The sequence below is a fragment of the Camellia sinensis genome, chromosome 2 (genome assembly GCF_055761805.1).
Source record: "Camellia sinensis isolate YWXY chromosome 2, ASM5576180v1, whole genome shotgun sequence".
Taxonomy (NCBI): Eukaryota; Viridiplantae; Streptophyta; class Magnoliopsida; order Ericales; family Theaceae; genus Camellia; species Camellia sinensis.
The window spans coordinates 25,453,237-25,477,201 of NC_138962.1; the positions used below are offsets into that span (position 1 = coordinate 25,453,237).

Below are 23,965 nucleotides of genomic sequence, written 5' to 3' on the forward strand. Positions count from 1 at the left end.
TATCACTTTAAAGCTTACTGCACTTAGCTAAAAATACAAAATTCAAGTACTCTCGAATTAAATACTGTCTAGTTCAAAAAAAAAAAGAACAAAAAAAGGATAAAAATAAAATGAAAACAGAATAAAAATAAAAATAAAAAAAGAAAAAATAAAAATAAAAATAAAAATAAAAATAAAAATAAAAATAAAAATAAAAATAAAATCTCTTACTTACATTTACCGATTACATTTACCGAATCCATTGTAGATACCATGAATAATCGATTTGAGATTAAATCCACCGATCTGAGATGAAATAACAGCAGTGTATTGTGTATGTTTTTTCATTGAGATTAAACCCATTTCAGATGAAATACCAGCAGTGTATTGTGTATGCTATTCATTGAGATTAAACCCATTTCAGATGAAATAACAGCAGTGTATTGTGTACGCTTTTTCATTGAGATTGTTTTTTCATTGAGATTAAACCCATTTCGGATGAAATAATAGCAGGAGCTCACCGAGAGAGAGAGAGACAACAGCTATAGCTACCGATCTGATCTGAGATGGATGATCTGGGAACACAGGAACAAAAATAGTGTCACCGAGAGAGATGAGAGATGAGAACAAGGAGAGAGAGAGAGAGAGGAGAGAGAAAGAGAGAGCTCACCGAGAGAGAGGAGCAGCACACCGATCTGATCTGAGATGGACGAGAGTGTGAGAGAGAACTCAGTCTAAGATGAGAAAGAGAAGAGAGACACCAACGACAGAGAGATGAGATGGGAGCGAGAGACAATGAACTGCGGCGTGAATGAGTGACGCATGAATTAGGTTACATTTTATTTTTTATAGTGAGTGACGCGTGGGTTAGGTTATGTTTTAGTTTTGGGCAAATTACATATATCTCTCTCGAGGTTTAGTTAAATTACAGATACTTTTTTGAAGTTTTAGAAATTATATTTCGCCCACTGAGGTTTATATTTTCATAATAATTTGTCTCCTGAGCTTTATATTTCATAACAAATTACCCCATAATTTCTTATGCAAATATAGCATTCAGGAAGAATTTGTAATTTCTCAAACCTCGGAGGTATATAGTATATATATAGATTATTTCTAGATGGTTCGGATCAGTTCTAATTCGGAATTGTGGAGTTCAATTTGGAATCGATTCGTGGTCTACGGATTTTGAAAATTTTAATCCGAAATCGAATCACGGATTCAAAAAATAATCCAAATCTATCGGATTGGACTAGACCAGATCGGATAACGGATTTTACGGATTCCTTACTCAGCCCTAGCAGTGAGTTTATTTGGTTTGGGTCGAAACCTATAAAAAAATGGCGGAGTTTGGCAACTTGGTTTTTGGATTTTTTTTTTTGATTTTTTTCACTACAAGACACATGTTTTACAAAATCAAAAAAAAAAAAAAAAAAATCCAAACAAAATATCACATCAAATCTCATAATCATTTCACTTTTTCTCTCACAAGCATCACATCAAACCACAAAAAAACTCAACTTTCTTCCCAAACACAAAATTTTTTATCTCCAATAATATCTTACAATTAAAAAAACCTAAAAAAAAATCCACTTCCCAAACACCCACAGGATTTGATGAGAACAGTAACCGCAAGGATCAACACAACACAACACAAGATAATTATAAAACAATTTAGGTCTTTTTGACAATATTCAATTTTAATTTAAAAATAAAAAATGTCAAAATGTCAATACTTTATATAAAAAGATTAAATATTTTTTTAAAAATATTTTTTGTACATTTTAAAATTCAAAAAATCTTATCAAATATAATAATTTTTTTACCTCATATTTTAGTTAAAAAATTACTAAAATAGTCTGTCCTCAAACGATAAATTATAAATATATCTTTTGATATTTGCATAAAATAGATATATCTCTTGTAATTCTAAAAATGGTGATGTTACATGCAACAATTAATGTACACACTAGTGTACCAACTAATGTTATGTCATTATTATTGACCCCACCTATTATACAAATTACAAATATTCAAAACCTCTAAAATTATGTTACATCATCTGTTAGTATACTAGCTAGTACATTAATTGGTACATATAGCATAATTCTTCTAAAAATTATATTTTGTCCCTTTAAATTTTTATTTGTACAATAAATTATCATTTTTATTGATAAATTATAAAGTTAATTAACTATTTTTAATGATATCATATATATATATATATATTTTAATTAATAATTTATATAATTTTATTATTATATAGTGGTGTAATTATGAATTTTATTTTCCTATTAGTTCTATTAAATAAAAATTCTGACAAAAATAAATTTGTAATTTTTTGAATTACAAGGACAATTTATATTTTAAATATATTTCAAAACCTATATTTGTAATTTTCTCAACAATTTAATATATAAACTGTTTGTACTTTTATCATTTCATAATTATTTTTGGGGCATTTACATACAAGTCTTATTTTGTGAACTTATAATCCATTAGGTCCTAGATAAAATTATTTGCTCCTTTAAGTTCTATTAATTTTTAATAGACCAATTTACCCATCCAAACCCCTTTCCATCTCCACCAAATTCATCAGCGATTTCTCTCTCTCTCTCTCTCTCTCTCTCTCTCTCTCTCTCTTTGTCCATTAATGAACAAACCAACAAAAAGAAGACCCAGGAGCACCTGTAGTTGGAGACTTTGGATGAAGCTGTGTAGGAAGAAAAGATGGGGCAAACCAAATCCAGAACCCTATTAAATTCTCAGCCATCTCTTTCTCCCACTTTGGCAATTACACAATACAGAAACCATTTTAAAAACCAAATACAAATCCTATCTTCTCAGAACTGCTCAAATTGAAAACCATTTTGCAATGACGGCTGTGTGTCGGTGTGGTATACATAGTAGTTCAAACGTCGACACCTTCGTTGGTTTACAGTTGTGTCATGGTTTTTTTTGCAACGTTGATTTTTTCGTTTGTTGGTGGCATACCGAGCTCACCGATCACTGCCAAGATATTTCGGTCCACCATTGAAGGATCTTTTCTTCTTGGTTTGAGAATGAGAAGTCTTTGCCTTCGCAGACGTCGTCCGTGGATTGTGATTGTTTGGCTGGAGAGAGATTACAGAGAGAGAGAGTGAGAGACTGGGTTTAACTAGGGAAAGTTGAAAACTAAAATCTAAAGAGATAGACGATACAATGAAAAAAATAGAGAATAAAGTTTTTTTTTTCTTATACATCAGAAAGAATAAAGTTGAAAACTAAAATCTACGCTATTATTGCCATAGCATGCGGTAAAATTAGATTTTTGCAAACTCTACGCTATTGCTGTAAGTCCGAGAAAATTATAGAAAGACTACATTGTTCTTTGGAATTCTAATTTAAAATTAAGAACATTCTCAGTTTATAATATTTTTAATTTTAATCATAAAAAAAATTGAGAAATTTTTCAAAATTGATAATTATAAATTTCTTAGTTTTGATAATATTCTTAGTTCATACTAGAAAAAATTGAGAAATTTCTTAGTTTTGATAATTATAAATTGAGAATTGAGAACATTCTTAGTTTTAAAATTAAGAACATTCTCAGTTTCGGGATTAAAGGGCAAAACGTCTTTTTACCTATAAATGAGACTTATTGGTTCAAAAACTTTTTGACAGGACCTAAGCTACCACCAAATATGTAAACAGGATTTTTTGGTAATTAACTCATTATTTTTTGGGTATATTATAAGTACATCTCCTGTGATTAATTAAAATACAGATCCTATACAATAATAAAATTACCCCATTTGTAATATTTTTTTATTTAATAGAATTATATGAAAAAATAAATTTCTAACTACTCTCCTATACAACAATAAAATTACTTGAATTATTAATTGAAATATATTTATGACATTATTAAAAACTTTTAACTGACTTGATAATTTATTGATAAAATAGGTCATTTGTTAGAAAATTAAAAACTTTAAGGGCATAATGTAATTTCAGAACTACAGAGATAATGGTATTTTCAGCAAATTTTAAAAAATAAAATTATAATTTATCCCTATTTTTTCTTCACTTTTCACTTTTTTTATGTTCACCCTCTTTTTCTTTTTACTTGTTTATTCTTGTTCCTTTTTCTTTATAAAATGTAAAAAAGAAAAAAGAAAAAAGAGATTGATTAATTAATTAATAATATGTATGAAAAACTTAAAAATTTGAGTTCTCATCCCGTAATTGTCATGAATGATTCGGAAAGAATGCAGAAAATTATTCATATTATCTTACAAATTTGTAAAAAGGCTGACAATTTGACAATGATTGAAATATATGAGATAAATTTGGAATTCATTTGCATGATGAAAGTTCATGTTAAATTCTAGAGGCGTTTAAAAATGTAAAACAACTTTGCTAATATATATGTACACTTTTTTTTTTTTATCAGTCTTGGATCAATGACTAATGTTCCAAAAAATATATTGCAAACTTTACTTAAAATAGAATTTTTTTTTTAAAAAAAAAAAACATATTGCAAGTGTTATTTAATTTAACAAACAAAAGCTTCGGCACTTCACTTGATAGTCAACATTAACCCATGACATTATGAAATGTCGAGTAGAGAAATTTAACAATAAGAGTTTAACTGCATCAAAAATCCAATAACCAAACAAATTGTCGAGGCATGGACAGATCTATTTATTTATCCCATTTCTCAGAATTCAAAAAAATTCGAGTACAAGCTAGGCAGGAATCAGAGAGTTCCAATCATCAGAGTTGATAGAGGGTTCCAATCATCAGAGTAATCAACGGTAGAGGCTCTTTGATCTGAGATTCTCTGCAATTTCAGTTTCCCATCGGTCTCCATTCTCAAGCAACTTCTCTTTATCATATAGAAGCTCCTACAACAAGAAGGTGTACATGAGCAGCTTAAAATTCAAGACAAGGCCTGTTTGGTACAATTTTTCTCGTTAGTTGAAAGTCGATAATAAGAAAACAAAAGTTTAAAACACCCATTCCTCAGCTTTAATTTTTTTTTTTTTTTTTTTTTTTTTTTTTTTTTTGCAGTTTACTTAATTTTGTCTCACTCTCATAAGCTATAAGTAGAAATTACATCAAATGCATATACTCCAAAAACAGCTCCAACTTAATTGTCTCATAAGCTATAAGCTATAACGCATAGCCTCCAAAAGCAGCTCCAACAAGATACATCAAACAAAAATATATATGTATAGAAGCTGAGACATAAAAGACCTGTATATGTACATATTTGCTCTTTATCTTTTAGGCATGGAAGCCTCGCAAAAACAATGCAGGCAACAATGTTGAATTTCTCATTTCTGCACCTTGATATTCACAGAACTTAATTCAGAAGTATAAAGATAAAGCAAGTTATGGAGCATGAAAGGATACTATTTCCCACTTTCCACGCCCAAAAAACAAATGTGTTTCCAACCCAATCATCCGGGACATCCTATGTACAACCATTTAAGGAAAAACAGTTGAAACAAAAGCAAAAATTGATAGAGAGAGAGTGTGTGTGTCTAATTCATTCCAGTCTTCCAAAACAATCAATTAGGTTATTCATCAATCATTTGCTTTCTCTTCATATATATAAGAATGCAACCACACAAACTATTCACCAACATATTTAACCGGCATCCAAACAAAAAATGGAATGATTTTTTGAGCTAAAATTTGGGCATTCAACTTCTGGAGCTTGCCCAATTAGAACATCTAAATTTAGCACAATAACAGCTCAAGTTAAAAATCTATCTATTCCATCAATAAAATGTAATCAATTATGCATATTTAAATCAACTAATAAATTTGTTACAGTATCATTATTTTTCACACAATTGTTAAAAAGGTTCATGCGCAATTAATTACATATGAGATTTTGATCAACTCAACATAATTGCAAAAGATACACACACACATATATATACATATCAGAGAGAAATGTGGACCTGAGCATCGACGAATCTGAAACCATGAAGGCTCTTGATGATGTTGGTGAGTTCTTGATGATCAATTCCACATTCGGAAACAAACTCACCTGAGTCTGAAATCTCATCATTCTTCTCGAGAAAGCCTAGTACGACTTCCTCCGCCATCTGTGTCTCTCTCTCTCCGTCTCTCTCTCCAAACCCTTTTATCTCAATTCCACTAGGGTTTTGTAGTCTTAGATCAAAGCCCAAACACGCAGTAGATGAGTCTATTTGGTTTGGCTCGAAACCTATAAACAGGGTTTGATGAGAACACTAACCGTAAGGATCAACACAACACAACACAAGATAATTATAAAACAATTTAGGTATAGCGATCCCGATTTTCCCTCCATTGGTTGTTGTATTCCGGACAAGGTTCCGTGGATGTCTTTTGTTGTATATGTTTCATTTCCGTCCTTCAATTCTTTGTATTTGAGTTTTAGGATGCGTTGAGCAGGTTTGTAACAGGTTGGGTGTGTTTTGAAACAAATGATTGCTGCCCAGATTTTGGTGTCTTCGCTCGAGCGAGACTTTTGTCGCTCGAGCGAGCTCTGTGTTTTAGTTCCGTCGTTCGAGCCAGGGTTCCTTTGCTCGAGCGAGAGTTGAGTGTTGTGTCTGGTGGCTCGATCGAGAAGTCTTGCGCTCGAGCTTGCGTCTGCGTCCAGTTCTGGACCTAAGAGTTGCATTTCTTGGCTCGAGCAAGAATTCCTCCGCTCGAGCGAGCGAGGACTATGTTTTGGGTTTCTTCGCTCGAGCGAGCTTTTCTTCGCTGTGCTTCTGGGTTGCAGACCTAAAGCTTCGAATTGTTGGCTCGAGCGAGGCTTTCTGCGCTCGAGCGAGGTTTCGTTGTGTCTGGTCGCTCGAGTGACCATTCCTTCACTCGAGCGAACCTCGAATATATCAATTGGCAGCACAAGGTTACACTTCACTTTTCATCCCCTTCTTTACACAAACCCTAGATCCGGCTGCTCCCTCTCTCTCTACATACCTTCTCTCTATAAATCCATCTAGCTCTAGTGTGTTTCTACCCTAGCCTCTTTGTAAAAAGGATGGAGCTTGGTGTGGGCTACATTTTGATCCGAAATTCCTTGGGTTTGGAGCATCTCGTTTTTCTTCATCTTCTCCTTTGGGTCTCTTCTCTTGAGGTAGGGATATCCCACTCCTTCTTATGGGTTTTGACATAAATTTTAATCATTTTGATAAGTTAGTGCTGTTGGGTAATTTTGGGAAAAGTTAGGGTTTGATTTGTAATTTATAAAAGAGGGGTTTTCCATGTTTGAGTCAAATATGTGTAAGAGACTTGAAATTGGGATTGTTTATGAATTATGAGTGAAATATGAACCTTGGGGGCAACCTTGTGAATAAGAGAAAAATACCCTAGTTATGTGGGATAATTAATTTGAGAAAGAGCGAAATTGAGTTGAAAATCGTGAGATTGGGAAATTATGGGATTGAATAGTGTAGTTAGATTAGTTAATCACTCACCTATGAAATTGTTGATATTTTATCTGTTAGATAAATTTATTATCTGTCTAGAGATAACTGTTTTGGGCTATCGGTGGAGGATAGTTTTGATTATTGTAGATACTGTATGTTGATTAGGGAAAACTGAAACTAATCATCTGGAATATGTAATTGAATATAACGGTTGGAATAATACATCGAATATGTGTATTGATTGATCATTGTATATGATAAGTGTTTAAATACATTGTATATGTACATTATGTGGGAGGAGATAGGGGATGTACTCCATGGTTTGAGAGGAGATAGGGGATGGACTCCATTGATAACTAAGTTGGCCGGAGTGTCCAGGATGAAAGTCCCGAAATCTTAATTGCGTTTGCATAACGTAGATAATTAAAGTATGAAAATGTTTTAATATGAGTTATAGTCTCATTTAATTGTTTGGCCAGGTTCTTAGCCATGTTTATGAATCAAAATTATATAAGTAAAGGAAAGTGGAATGAGATATGGATGCATCGGTTATAGAATTGAAAAGTATTATAAGTTGGTTTATAAATGTTAACCATCTGTTGAATGCTAATATTTTAGTTATTGCTCATAATTAGTTTAGTATATCTCTACTGAGCATTGACTCACCCTATATGGGGCATCATTTTCAGGTTCAGGTGACATGCCACCTCCAAGGACATAGCTTGAATGGTTTGGGAGTTAAAGACTCCTTTGATTCTTTTGTTATTTTTGGGTATTACATGTAAATTCAAGCCGAGGGCTCAGTGTGTTTTGAGTTAGTACTCTTTTTTTGTAACCAAGTGTTGGCTTGGAAAGTTGTAAACCCGTAGGGTATTTACTTTTGTTGTCAACATGTAATACTTTTGTAATGAATACTCTGATAAATGGAAACATGCTTTATTCTCTTATATTTATGGATGTCAATGAATATTGGGTTTTTATGTATATTTTGAGGGCGTGACAACTTGGTATCAGAGCGTACCGGGTTTGAATACTTCGGGTACGTGGGAAGTGGTTAGTACCACAATGGGTTTGTCTCGCTTGTTAGAGACTTAGGTGTAATGTTATGTACTTATGTGATAACATGTTTATGTGACTATATGGGTATGAGATTTAGTTACTAGGATGTTGATTGGATCCTTGGGTTTCTAGGCGTCCTGTTGGAAAAGCACTTGATCAATGCTGTCTCTAACCAGAACTCTAGCAACGCTACGGGACTGTCATTATCCGGAAATGAAATTCGTAGGTGCTTTTGTGATTATGTGCTTACGTGGAATGAATTATTGTTGTCCAATGCTTTAGGACATGAGTGAGATAGCTTCGGCACATTTGTGAATGTGCTAATGTTTTCGTTACCTTTATTAGGATGTCAAGATGAGGACGTGGTGATAGGCGAGGTAGGCCTATGAGGTAAGAGATGCCTATACCGGATGAGATTCCGGCACAGCAGGAGGGTGTGGGTCAGGCTAATGTGGCCGAGCCAGTAGGTCAGCAGGCCATGGGCGCCTTAGCCCACGAGATGGCAAGAGCATTGAGGGAATCCTTGGACATTCTCAGAGCTGAGAATCAAGTCCAGGCTCATGTTGTTGAGGCAGGGCCTTTTTTTTTGAAGAGAGAGTTTTTCCGGTCTAATCCGGATGAGTTTTCGGGGCATCCGAAAGAGCCATTTAAGGCTGATGAATGGCTTGAGCAGATAACGAAGACGTTTGAGATGCTTGGCATCGAAGACGGAGCCTTGAAGGTGACCTTGGCGTCCTTCCAGCTGAAGGGAGACGCGGGTCAGTGGTGGAAGTTTGTCTGGGGCCGTATTGGTGGGACTTAGGAGGCTTTCGTTGGTGCCTTCCAGGAGAAGTTCTTGCATCCCGCAGTCAGGGAGAAGTTGAGGGATCAGTTTTGTTAGCTCAAGTAGCTGAATACTCCATTGGCCGAATTTGAGGCCGCATTTACCAGTTTATCCAAGTTTGCACCTGAGCTAGTGGCGTATGAGGAACACCGTTGTCTTGAGTTCGAGAAGAAGTTGAGGACTGGGCTCAAACTTAGGGTTGCAGGGTCCATGACTCGGGAGTATGGGTGCCTTGCGGATGCTGCGGCTCATATGGAGATTATCATGCATGAGGAGGAGGAGAGGATGGGGGGCTCCAAGAGGAGTCAGGATGGCCAGGGTGATGGTAGGAGGCAGGCAGAGGGGTGCTAACCCTCAGCAGTCCCAGGGTGTTTTTGCGAGATCTACCTTTCCAGTGCCGAGTTCAGGCTCTGGGAGAGGTAGTCAGGAAGAATTTACTTGTTACAAATGTGGTCAGCTGGGCCACAAGTCTTTAGCATGCCCGCAGAGGGGAGGAGGGCAGAGATCAGCTTCATCTTCGGCTCGTCCACAGAGCCAGAGTCAGGATAGAGGTCAGTCGCTCTCTTGTTACCAGTGTGGTCATGCGGGGCACCTGAAAAGGTTCTGCCCGCAGTTGAGTGGCACATCTGGTGCATCTGGGTCGAGGCAGAGTTATTAGCCAACTCAGTCTATTCAGGCCTCGAAGGCCAATTAGGGAGCCTCATCGTCTCAGTCTGTACAGCAATCTTTTGCTCCGAGAGGTGAGCAGGTAGACCAAAAACCTTCTAGACGTGTGTATGATGTTACCGCGTAGGATCTTGTATTGGCTCCATCTGTTGTGAGAGGTACCTTTTTGTTTTGCAACTCGGTTGCTAATGTGTTGATTGATACGGGTGTATCTCATTCCTTTATATCTGCTGTATTTGTATCTGTTTTGGGGTTGGAATTGGCACAGTTAGCTTCTCCTATTTGTGTTGTATTACCTGTTGAGGGTGAGTTGATTTTGAAACAGGGGTGTCGGGGCTGTGATATAGAGGTCGCCGACCGCCGACTTTCATTTTCTTTTGTAGTTATGGCTATGTCGGGTTTTGATGTGATTTTGGGTATGGACTGGTTATCGTTATATCGGGCTGTTATTGATTATTACCGCTAGAGGGTTACTGTATGTACCTTGAGCGAGGATTGCTTTCATTTTTTGGGAGATCGGGTTGGTAGTGTTTTGTCACCAGTGTATGATCGTGGGGGCGGAGTGAGCTTAGTGGTCTTCTCGCTAGCTTTATGAGTTGTGAGTGTGATGAGATCCAGATTGAGTTACCTACAGTGGTTTGTGAGTACTCGGACATTTTTCCCAAGGATCTTGTTAGTTTACCACCTCATCGAGAGATCGAGTTCTTTATTGACTTAGTGTCTGGCACGACATTGATTTCTATGGCACCATATCGTTTTGCCCCAATTGAATTGAGTGAGTTGAAGATTCAACTCCAGAAATTACTAGATAAGGGCTTAATTCGCCCTAGTACTTCGCCGTGGGGAGCACCGGCCCTCTTTGCTAAGAAGAAAGATGGGGCTTTGAGGCTTTGTGTCGATGACCAGAAATTGAATCGGGCTATGGTCAAGAACAAGTACCCTATACCTCGTATTGATGATTTGTTTGACCAGTTGAAAGGGTCCCGTTGTTTCTCTAAGATAGACTTGAGATCGGGTTACCACCAATTGAGGGTCAGGGAGGAGGATATTCCGAAGACGGGATTCCGTACGCGATATGACCATTATGAGTTTCTGGTGATGCCTTTTGGGCTCACTAATGCACCGGCAGTGTTTATGGACCTGATGAACCGGATATTCCGGGAATTTTTAGATTGTTTTATGGTCGTTTTTGTGGACAACATTATGATTTATTCACCTTCTGAGGAGGAGCACGAGGAACACTTGAGAGTGGTGCTTGAATTGCTTAAAGCTCATAAGCTGTATGCCAAGTTTGGGAAGTGTGAGTTCTGGCTAAGAGAAGTTAAATTCTTAGGCCATGTGGTCTCCAGGGAGGGGGTGTCTGTTGATACATCTAAGATAGAGGCAGTGCAAGATTGGGCACAGTCTAAGAGTATTTTTGAGATCTGCAGTTTTCTGGGATTGGCCGGTTATTACCGTCGGTTTGTAAAGGATTTCTCCAGGCTAGCTTCGCCGTTGACTAGATTGACGCGAAAATGGGTCAAGTTTGTGTGGAGTGAGACTTGTGAAAAGTTGTTCCAATAGCTGAAAATTAGACTTACTACTGCTCCAATTTTGATTATTCCAGAGAGAGATTTGGGTTATGTGGTTTATTGTGATGCTTCACGAGAGGGTTTGGGTTGTGTGTTGATGCAAGAGGGGAAAGTGGTAGCCTATGGCTCGCGGCAGTTGAAAATACACGAAAGGAATTACCCTACACATGACGTAGAGTTAGCAGATGTGATTTTTGCCTTGTAGATTTGGAGGCATTACCTGTATGGTGAGAGATTCGAGGTATTCTCGGATCATAAGAGTCTGAAGTATCTGTTTACACAGAAAGACTTGAATTTGAGGCAGGTGAGGTGGATGGAGTTTATTGAGGATTACGATTTCGAGTTGGATTACCATCCGGGGAAGGCCAATGTTGTGGCCGATAGCCTTAGCAAGAAATCTATTAGTGATGTAGCTTGTATAGCCATTCGGGAGTGGAAAATGTTGGGTGCACTTGGCGAGTTTGATTTGATTCTGGGTGAATCTATTGAGTCTGCGGCCTTGTTTTCTATTGTTGCGCAACCTACACTTGTGAATCGAGTGTTAGAAGCACAGGGAAGTGACCTTGAGATAGAATCCCTCCAAGAGAAGATCTCCAGTAGGAAGGTTGAGAAGGGTTTGACTGTGTATCCCGACCTGAGTGTGAGGCACTGAGACCGTCTGTTTGTGCCAGAGTCTTGCCGAGGGGAGGTACTGCAAGAGTTTCACCATTCACGTCTTGCGGTGCATGCGGGAGGCACTAAGATGTATCGTGATTTGGGTCGCCAGTTTTGGTGGCGGGGTATGAAGAAGGATGTGGCAGTTTTTGTATCTAAGTGCCTTACTTGTCAGCAAGTGAATGCCGAGCATCAGAGGCTAGCGGGTTTGTTACAACCTTTGCCTATAGCCGAGTGAAAGTGGGAGCATGTCACGATGGACTTCGTTGTAGGTCTTCCGAGGACTCAGCGAGGTAGCGATGCTATTTGGGTGGTTGTAGACCGGTTGACTAAGTCGGCGCACTTTATCTCTATGCGCGTGAAAGATTCGGTAGATCATCTTGCTGACTTGTATATTCGAGACATAGCGAGGTTGCACGGGGTCCCAGTGTCGATCATCTCAGATAGAGATCCACGTTTTACGGCTAGGTTATGGCAGAGTTTACAGAGTACTTTGGGCACTGGATTGACCTTTAGCACGGCTTATCATCCTCAAATTGACGGGCAGTCCGAGTGTACTATTCAGATCCTTGAGGATATGCTTCGAGGCTGTGCCCTTGACTTTAGTAGGTCGTGGGAGAGGCACTTGCCCTTAGTGGAGTTTGCCTACAACAACAGTTTCCAATCGAGTATTGGTATGGCACCATTTGAGGCTTTATATGGCCGACTGTGTAGGTCTCCAGTTTGTTGGGCCGAGGTGGTGATGCACCTTTGTTGGGCCTGGAGTTGGTTCGGGAGACGATGGAGAAAGTCGAGCTTATCCGTAAGAGACTTGTTACAGCCCAGAGTCGTCAAAAGAGTTATGCCGACCGTAGGAGGAGGCCTTTGACATTTGAGGTGGGTGATCATGTTATTTTGAAAATATCACCTAGACGGGGTTTGATGAGGTTTGGTAAGAGTGAGAAGTTGTCCCCTCGGTTTATGGGCCCTTTCAAGATCCTTGAGAAGATTGGCGAGATTGTCTACCATTTAGCTTTGCCGCCGCAGTTGTCCGGAGTGCATGACGTGTTTCATGTTTTTTTTTTTGATCAGCAAGAAAAAATCTTTATTGATGAAATCATAAAAAAAAGTACATCAATAAAGAAGAGCTCGGAGCTACATTAAGCTCGGAGCTCTAGTTGGAGAGAATCCAACATAGAGGAAAACCAAAGAAACAGAAACAGAATACATAGCATGAGAGTAATCTAGCAGCATACACCAAAAAAGGCAAATTGCACACCTCAGCAGGTTGCCCACCATTCAGCACCCAAATCTGAAACAAAACCAAACTAAACCTGCAAGCTGACCATATAAATTGCACACCCCAGCAGATAGCTGAATCAGCAAGACTAGCAACAAAACACTCTGAGAGCCACCTAAACAGCAGAGGATTTTTCTACAGATTAATAAGTAGCAAATGTTAAAATAACTGAATTCCTATAGAGTAAGTAGAGCACACATCAACTTCCATCAAATCCAAACACCAGAACATGGAGACTAAACTGCATAACTAATGACAAGCACATTCTAGCTGCATAACCAGAGGCAGAACTTCCTCACACACAGCAGAGACTATCCTGCACAGATTGAGACAAAACTCTACAGCCTAGCATGCCAACCGAGAGCATTCTGCAGAAGGACTGGTAGGAAAAAATAGGCCTCCTCATATACTTCACCCTCTGACACCACCTCCCAAACTAAATCTGATACATTGTAGATTAAATATGAAATCATGAACAGAGAACAAATGTTCCTTAAATACTTCCTTAAACCACACAACCATTTTTAACTTAATCAGATCCGTAATTCCATCCACACTTGGGACAACCTCCAGAAATAAACATTCATTCCGATGTTTCCATAGAGACCACATCACTACAAGAGGAAGGGCATTACACATCATCATTTCCTTTTTATTAAGACCCACCCCTGCCCACCATTCAAGCATGTCCTCCACTGAGGCTGGCAGTGCTCCTTGAATCTTCCACCATCTAATCATTTCATACCACACTCTCCAAGCCACTGGACATAATAGAAGCACATGTATGAGAGACTCAGCTCCAGATTTACATAGACAACATTCTACAGATGCACCAGCAGACAGAGCACCCATCTTGTGCAGAAACTCAGCCGTCTTTAGTTTTCCTTTCCAAGCAAGCCATCAAAAAAATTGGACTCTAGGTGGGACATGTTTAACCCAAATCCTTTTGCTAACTGTGCATCTATTGCTGGATCCCTCAACCAATAACTTATACGTAGATTGAACTGAATATCTTCCATATTCCGAGGCTTTCCAGACAAGAGTATCTTCGGAGTAACACCTAAGATTAGGACCTGCCTCAATCTGACTCACCAATCTGATTAATTCCACTCTTTCCCAGTCAAACAGCGCCCTTCTAAACTGAAATGACCATTCACCAGCTTCCTCCTTCCTGATCATTATATCAAATAAAGTCACTCTCTTATCAACTACTACACTGTACAACAGTGGAAATGCATCTTTAAGGCTCAAGTTTTCACATCACTTATCCTTCCAAAACTTGATTCTATGACCATTACCCACTTTCACCTTATAATTGTCCAGAAAAAAAACCACTAGACTGCTACTCTGTTCAAATTATAATAATATATCCTTCCACATTTTAGAACATCTCACATTAGAGATTACTTGAGGGCTCCAACTCCCCTCCTCAATCCTATATTTACTGCTCAAAACTCTCCTCTACAAAGCTTTATTTTTCACGCCAAACCTCCACCACCATTTCAACATAAGGCAACTATTCACTTCCTTCACTCTTCTAACCCCCAAGCTCCCTTGGTCTACAGGCTTCGCCACTTCCTTCCATTTTACTAGATGAACCCTCCTCTTCAATTTAGATCCCCTCCACAGAAAGCAAGCTTGAAGCTTGTCCAATTCTCTAGCAATCCCCTGTGGCAACTTAAACAATGACATATAATATATAGGCAGGGAGGACATGACAGATTTGATTAAAACAAGTCTCCCAGCAAATCACAGTAGTTTCCTTTTCCAACCAGCTAGTTTGCTTATGAATTTATCTAGTATAGGCCGCCAAGTTGCTTTCCTACTTGGGTTAGCCCCAGTGGTAAACCGAGGTATTTGAACGGCAAACATTTAACTTCACAGTTCAGCACTGATGCGCACTCAGACATTTCCTTTACTAGAATACCCACACAACTAATTACACTTTTATGGTAATTTATCTTCAACCCTGATATCAACTCAAAGCACCTCAGAAATCTTTTTACATTCTTTATCTCCATTACATCAGCTTCACACAATAACAAAGAATCATCTGCAAACTGGAGATGAGTAAGGACTAACCCATCAGAGCCAATCTTAACCCCCTTTATCAGCCCCAGATCCAAAGCTCTATTGAATAAAATGCTTAAGCACTCTACAACTATGATAAATAAAAATGGGGACAAGGAATCCCCTTGTCTCAGTCCTCTCTGTGGACTGAACTCCTCAGTAGGAGAACCATTAACAAGCACCGATAGCCGAGCTGAGGCAATACATACCTTAATCCACTCCACCCATTTTCCCCCAAACCCAAAATTAACCAACATGGAAAGTAAGAAACCCCAATTCAATGAGTCATAAGCTTTCTGAAAATCTAACTTAATAATCACTCATTTCTTTCTAGATTTCTTCCAACTGTCAATAACCTCATTGGCCACCAAAACACCATCCAGAATATTCCTCCCTCCAATAAAAGCTGATTGGTTTTCACTTACGATCTGAGGAATCACTACCTTCAACCTTGAGGAAAGAACCTTAGACAGAATTTTATACATCGACCCAACCAAACTGATAGGTCTATAATCCGCCAATCTCACTGGATTCTCCTTTTTAGGTACCAAAGTGATGAAAGAGCTATTGATTCCTTTGACCAACTTACAATTCTTATGGAAATCGAACACAAAATTCAGCACATCAGACTTCATTACCTTCCACAGTTTTTGAATACAAGCCAAGTTAAAACGATCTGGACCTGGAGCCCTATTCCCATCACAACCCTTGACAGCAGCCCATACCTCTACCTCAGTAAACTTTGCCTCCAACATATCAAAACAAGGACTATCCCTCACTGACTTAAATGGACCTACCAATGCAAGCCTATGCTGCCAATCCTTAGAGTACTGCTTCCGAAAATAAGCTAGGGCCTCAAGCTTAACTCTACTTGGATCATCAACCACCACATCACCAACAGTTAGAGTGTTTATTTCATTTCTCTCCTGCCTATATTTCACTAACACATGAAAATATCTTGTGTTTTTATCACCATAAAAATTCCAGTTAAGCCTCGATTTTTGGAACCACAACCTTTCCACCATTCTTGTTAAATATCCAGCCTTAACTCTAGCCTCTCTTCTTCTACTTTTTTTTGCCTCTTCAAGCTCTCTTTCATCTGCTAACAAATCAATCATATGAAGCTCATCCTCTATCTTCTTCAACTTAATATTAACATTACTGAACACTTCACTATTCCACTTTTTGAGTGCTAATTTCAACTCTTTCAGTTTTTGGAATAACCTAAACCCAGCCCACCCCTCCACCTGATGCTTCCTCCACCACTTTTCCACAAAAGATAAGAATTTTGGGTGTAACATCCAAGCACTAACAAACCTAAAGGGCTTAGGGCCCCAATCTCTCTCATCTTCTATTAGCAGTAAAGGACTATGATCAGACATGACTCTAGGAAGTCCCCACAACTTCAAATTAAATGATTCCACCCATTTTGAATCCACCAAAACCCTATCAATTTTGCTCCATTTCTCCCATTCCCTAGCATTACACCATGTAAACCTTCGGCCTAATAAAGGCAAATCATTCAACTCACTTCTATCAACAAAATCATTCAACTCCTTCATCCCCTTATCCCTCATAGAGTAGCCTTTCCTCTCACCAATCTTTCTAACTTCATTAAAGTCCCCCCTATATACCAGGGCTTAGAATACTCCTCCTTTAACTTTAGAAGACACTCCCACAGTTTACCTCTTTGGCCCACTTCATTTGGCGCATACACATTGATCAAGACACAATCAAAAGAAAAGAATAAAAACCCAGAGAGAAGAACAAACCTTCTATTACAGCAGCAACTTGACATCTGAAAAACACCTGGATCCCAAATGCATAATAGGCCACCAACAGAGCCTTCAGTATCCACGTGTTTCATGTTAGTATGCTTCGAAAGTACGAGCTGGACCCATCGCATGTATTGGATTGGACCGACTTAGAGGTTGATGAGGATGCCTCGTATGAGGAGAGACCGGTGCGGGTCTTAGATAGGCGGGAACAGGTCTTGCGAGGCAAGAAGATACCCTTGGTAAAAGTTTTGTGGAAACATCATGGGGTTGAGGAAGCCACTTGGGAACGCGAGTTGGAAGTCCGCGAGAAATATCCAGACTTGTTTGTTAATGTTTAACCATGTATTGGGAATTTTGTTGTATTGATAAAGTTTAAGAACATTGAATATGTCTTAAGCTATAAAACATTGTATATGTTTTGGTTTATGAAAGTATTATGGAATATGCCTTGAAAATGGAAGTTTAATTTAACATTGTAGATGTTGAATGTGTTGTAAAAATGCAAATATATCATTAACATTGAATATGTTATGGAATTGTGAGCTATGTATGTTGAGACTTATTGAATTTCGAAGAGATGCATATTGATAATGTATGTTATAACATATGTTGTAAATTGCCTCTTGAATAGAGATGGGATGACTGGTAATGGGTTAGGATGTTGAATGTTAAATTGTAATATTGTTGAGAATTGAAAAATCATGTTTTTGAAACTTATAACTAATTTCGAGGACAAAATTCTTTAAAGGGGGAGGTTATAGCGATCCCGATTTTCCCTCCATTGGTTGTTGTATTCCGGACTAGGTTCCGTGGATGTCTGTTGTTGTGTATGTTTCATTTCTGTCCTTCAATTCATTGTATTTGAGTTTTAGGATGTGTTGGACAGGTTTGTAACAGGTTGGGTGTGTTTTGAAACAAATGGTTGTTACCCAGATTTTGGTGTCTTCGCTCGAGCGAGGCTTTTGTCGCTTGAGCGAACTCTGTGTTTTAGTTCCTTCGCTCGAGCCAGGGTTCCTTCGCTCGAGCGAGAGTTGAATGTTGTGTCTGGTGGCTCGAACGAGAAGTTTTGCGCTCGAGCTTGCGTCTGCGTCCAATTCTGGATCTGAGAGTTGCATTTCTTGGCTCGAGCAAGAATTCCTTCGCTCGAGCGAACGAGGATTATGTTTTGGGTTTCTTCGCTCGAGCGAGCTTTTCTTCGCTCGAGCGTGCTTTTGGTTTGCAGAATTGAAGCTTCAAATTGTTGGCTCGAGCGAGGTTTTCTGCGCTCGAGCGAGGTTTCTTTATGTCTGGTCGCTGGAGCGAGCCTCAAATATATCAGTTGGCAGCACCGGGTTACACTTCATTTTTTCATCACCTCCTTTACACAAACCCTAGATCCGGCTACTCCCTCTCTCTCTACATACCTTTCCTCTACAAATCCATCTAGCTCTAGTGTGTTTCTACCCTAGTCTCTTTGTAAAAAGGGTGGAGCTTGGTGTGGGCTACATTTTTATATGAAATTCCTTGGGTTTGGAGCATCTCATTTTTCTTCATCTTCTTCTTTGGGTTTCTTCTCTTGAGGTAGGGATATCTTACTCCTTCTTATGGGTTTTGACATAAATTTTAGTCATTTTGATAAGTTGATGTTGTTGGGTAATTTTGGGAAAAGTTAGGGTTTGATTTGTAATTTATAAAAGAGGGTTTTTCCATGTTTGAGTCAAATATGTGTAAGAGACTTGAAATTGGGGTTGTTTATGAATTATGAGTGAAATATGAACCTTGGGGGCAACCTTGTGAATAAGGCAAAAATACCCCAGTTATGTGGGATAATTAATTTGAATAATTAATTTGAGAAAGAGTGAAATTGAGTTGAAAATCGTGAGATTGGGAAATTATGGGATTGAATGGTGTAGTTAGATTAGTTAATCACTCACCTATGAAATTGTTGATATTTTATCTGTTAGATAAATTTATTATCTATCTAGAGATAACTGCTTTCGGTTATCGGTGGAGGATAGTCTTGATTGTTGTAGACACTGTATGTTGATTAGGGAAAACTAAAACTAATCATCTGGAATATGTCATTGAATATGACGGATGGAATAATACATCGAATATGTGTATTGATTGATCATTGTATATGATAAGTGTTTAAATACATTGTATGTGTACGTTATGTGGGAGGAGATAGGGGATATACTCTATGGTTTGAGAGGAGATAGGGGATGAACTCTTAAACCTGTTTGGGAGGAGATAGGGGATGGACTCCATTGATAACTAGCTTGGCCGGAGTGTCCAGGGTGAAAGTCCCGAAATCTTAATTGCGTTTGCGTAACGTAGATAATTGAAGTATGGAAGTGTTTTAATATGAGTTGTAGTCTCATTTAATTGTTTGGCCTGGTTCTGAGCCATGTTTATAAATCAAAATTATATAAGTGAAGGAAAGTGGAATGAGATATGGATGCATCGGTTATAGAATTGAAAAGTATTATAAGTTGGTTTATAAATGTTAACCATCTGTTGAATGCTAATATTTTAGTTATTGCTCATAATTGATTTAGTATATCTTTATTGGGCATTGACTCACCCTATATGGGACATCATTTTCAGGTTCAGGTGACATGCCACCTCCAAGGACATAGCTTGGATGGTTTGGGAGTTGAAGACTCCTTTGGTTCTTTTGTTATTTTTGGGTATTACATGTAAATTCAAGCCGAGGGCTTAGTGTGTTTTGAGTTAGTACTCTCTTTTTGTAACTAAGTGTTGGCTTGGAAAGTTGTAAGCCCGTAGGGTATTTACTTTTGTTGTCAACATGTAATACTTTTGTAATGAATACTCTGATAAATGGAAACATGCTTTATTCTCTTATATCTATGGATGCCAATGAATGTTGGGTTTATATGTATATTTTGAGGGCGTGACAACTTGGTATCAGAGCATACCGGGTTTGAATACTTCGGGTACGTGGGCAGTGGTTAGTACCACAATGGGTTTGTCTCGCTTGTTAGAGACTTAGGTGTAATGTTATGTACTTATGTGATAACATGTTTATGTGACTATATGGGTATGAGATTTAATTTCTAGGCTGTTGATTAGATCATTGGGTTTCTGGGAGTCTTGTTGGAAAAACACTTGATCAATGCTGTTTCTAACCGGAACTCTAGCAACGCCACGGGACTGTCATTATCCAGAAATGAAATTCGTAGGTGCTTATGTGATTATGTGCTTACGTGGAATGAATTACTATTGTCCAATGCTTTAGGACGCGAGTGAGATAGCTTCAGCACATTTGTGAATGTGCTAATGTTTTCGTTACCTTTATTAGGATGTCAGGACGAGGATGTGGTGGTAGGTGAGGTAGGCATATGAGGTAGGAGATGCCTATACCGGATGAGATTCCGGCGCAGCAGGAGGGTGTGGGTCAGGCCAATGTGGCTAAGCCAGTAGGTCAGCAGGCCATGGGCGCCTTAGCCCGAGAGATGGTTAGAGCATTGAGGGAATCATTGGACATTCTCAGAGCTGAGAATCAAGTCCAGGCCTATGTTGTTGAGGCAAGGCCTTCTTTTCTGAAGAGGGAGTTTAAAACATATTGCAAATGTTATTTAATTTCATAAACAAAAGTTTCGGTACTTCACTTGATAGTCAACATTAACCCATGACATTATGAAATGTTGGGTAGAGAAATTTAACAATAAGAGTTTAACTGCATCAAAAATCCAATAACTAAACAAATTGTCGAGGGTTGGACAGATCTATTTATTTATCCCATTTCTCAGAATTCAGAAAAATTCGAGTACAAGCTAGGCAGGAATCAGAGAGTTCCAATCATCAGAGTTGATAGAGAGTTCTAATCATCAGAGTAATCAACGGTAGAGGCTCTCCGATCTGAGATTCTCTGCAATTTCAGTTTCCCATTGGTCTCAATTCTCAAGCAACTTCTCTTTATCATATAAAAGCTCCTACAACAAGAAGGTGTACATGAGCAGCTTAAAATTTCAAGACAAGGCCTGTTTGGTACAATTTTTCTCGCTAGTTGAAAGTCGATAATAAGAAAACAAAAGTTTAAATCAACCATTCCTCAGCTTTAATATTTTTTTTTTTTGCAGTTTACTTAATTTTGTCTCACTCTCATAAGCTATAAGTAGAAATTACATCAAATGCATATACTCCAAAAACAGCTCCAACTTAATTGTCTCATAAGCTATAAGCTATAACGCATAGCCTCCAAAAGCAGCTCCAAACAAAAAAAATATATATAGAAGCTGAGACATAAAAGACCTGTATATGTACATATTTGCTCTTTATTGTTTAGGCATGGAAGCCTCGCAAAAACAATGCAGGCAACAATGTTGAATTTCTCATTTCTGTACTTTGATATTCACAGAACTTAATTCAGAAGTATAAAGATAAAGCAAGTTACGGAGCATGAAAGGGTACTATTTCCCACTTTCCACGCCCAAAAAACAAATGTGTTTCCAACCCAATCATCCGGGACATCCTACGTACAACCATTTAAGGAAAAACAGTTGAAACAAAAGCAAAAATTGACAGAGATAGAGTGTGTGTGTCTAATTCCTTCTAGTCTTCCAAAACAATCAATTGGGTTATTCATCAATCATTTTCTTTCTCTTCATATATATAAGAATGCAACCACACAAACTATTCACTAACATATTTAACCGGCATCCAAACAAGAAATGGAATGATTTTTTGAGCTAAAATTTGGGCATTCAATTTCTGGATCTTGGCCAATTAGAACATCTAAATTTAGCACAATAGCAGCTCAAATTAAAAATCTATCTATTTCATCAATAAAATGTAATCAATTATGCATATTTAAATCAACTAATAAATTTGTTACATCATTATTATTTTTCACACAATTGTTAAAAAGGTTCATGCGCAATCAATTACATATGAGATTTTAATCAACTCAACATAATTGCAAAAGATACACACACACACATATATATATATATATACATATCAGAGAGAAATGTGGACCTGAGCATCGACGAATCTGAAACCATCTCTCTCTCTCTCCAAACCTTTTTATCTTCTTTCCACTAGGGTTTTGTAGTCTTAGATCAAAGCCCAAACACGCAGTTGATGAGTCTATTTGGTTTGGGTCGAAACTTATAAACAGGGTTTGATTAGAACACTAAACTGTAAGGATCAACACAACACAACACAAGATAATTATAAAACAATTTAGGTCTTTTTGACAATATTCAATTTTAATTTAAAAATAAAAAATGTCAAAATGTCAATAATTTATATAAAAAGTTCAAAGATTTTTTTTTCTATTTTTTGTACATTTTAAAATTCAAATTTTTTTTATCAAATATATTAATTTTTTTACCTCATATTTTAGTTAAAAAATTACTAAAATAGTCTGTTCTCAAACGAGACATTATAAATATATCTTTTGTTATTTGTATAAAATAGATGTGTCACTTGTAATTCTAAAAATGGTGGTGTTACATGCAACAATTAATGTACACAGTAGTGTACTAACTAATGTTATGTCATTATTATTGACCTCACCTATTATACAAATTACAAATATTCAAAACCTCTAAAATTATGTTACATCATCTGTTAGTATACTTGCTAGTACATTAATTGGTACATATAGCATAATTTTTCTAAAAATTATATTTCGTCCCTTTAAATTTTTATTTGTATAATAAATTATCATTTTGATTGATAAATTATAAAGTTAATTAACTATTTTTAATGATATCATAAATATATTTTAATTAATAATTTATGTAATTTTATTATTATATAGTAGAGTAATTATGAATTTTATTTTCCTATTAGTTATATTAAATAAAAATTCTGACAAAAATAAATTTGTAATTTTTTGAATTACAAGGGAAATTTATATTTTAAATAAATTTCAAAACCTATATTTGTAATTTTCTCAACAATTTAATATATAAACTGTTTGTACTTTTATCATTTCATAATTATTTTTTGGGTATATTATAAGTACATGTCCTGTGATTACTTAAAATACAGATCCAATACAATAATAAAATTACCCCATTTGTAATATTTTTTTATTTAATAGAATTATATAAAAAAATAAATTTCTAACTACTCTCCTATACAATAATAAAATTACTTGAATTATTAATTGAAATATATTTCTGACATTATTAAAAACTTTTAACTGACTTGATAATTTATTGATAAAATAGGTAATTTGTTAGAAAATTAAAAACTTTAAGGGCATAATGTAATTTCAAAACTACAAAGATAATGGTATTTTAAAAAATTTTCAAAAAATATAATTATAATTTACCCCTATTTTTTCTTCACTTTTCACTTTTTTTATGTTCTCCCTCTTTTTCTCTTTACATGTTTATTCTTGTTCCTTTTTCTTTATAAAATGTAAAAAAGAAAAAGAAAAAAGAGATTGATTAATTAATAACATGTATGATAAACTTAAAAATTTGAGTGCTCATCCCGTAATTGTCATGAATGATTCGGAGAGAATGTAGAAAATTATTCATATTATCTTACAAATTTGCAAAAAGGTTAACAATCTGACAATGATTGAAATATATGAGATAAATTTGGAATTCATTTGCATTATGAAAGTATCATGTTAAATTCCAAAGGCATTTAAAAATGAAAAACAACTTTGCTAATATATATGTACACTTTTTTTTTTTATAAGT

General features: G+C 36.8%; 1 protein-coding gene across 11 annotated transcripts in view; it reads right to left on the bottom strand.

Annotated features, from left to right (window-relative positions):
* LOC114271447 (phenylalanine--tRNA ligase alpha subunit, cytoplasmic) overlaps nt 1-23,965 on the bottom strand; it is a 143,227-nt gene that overhangs the window by 66,505 nt on the left and 52,757 nt on the right. The window contains exon 1 of one of the 11 annotated variants that reach the window (XM_082904671.1): nt 5,937-6,069. The exons of the other annotated variants lie outside the window; for them this stretch is intronic. The gene's annotated coding sequence lies outside the window, so the exon portion shown is untranslated. Of the gene's footprint in view, nt 1-5,936; nt 6,070-23,965 lie in introns of those variants that run through there. 11 annotated transcript variants of the gene reach the window in all.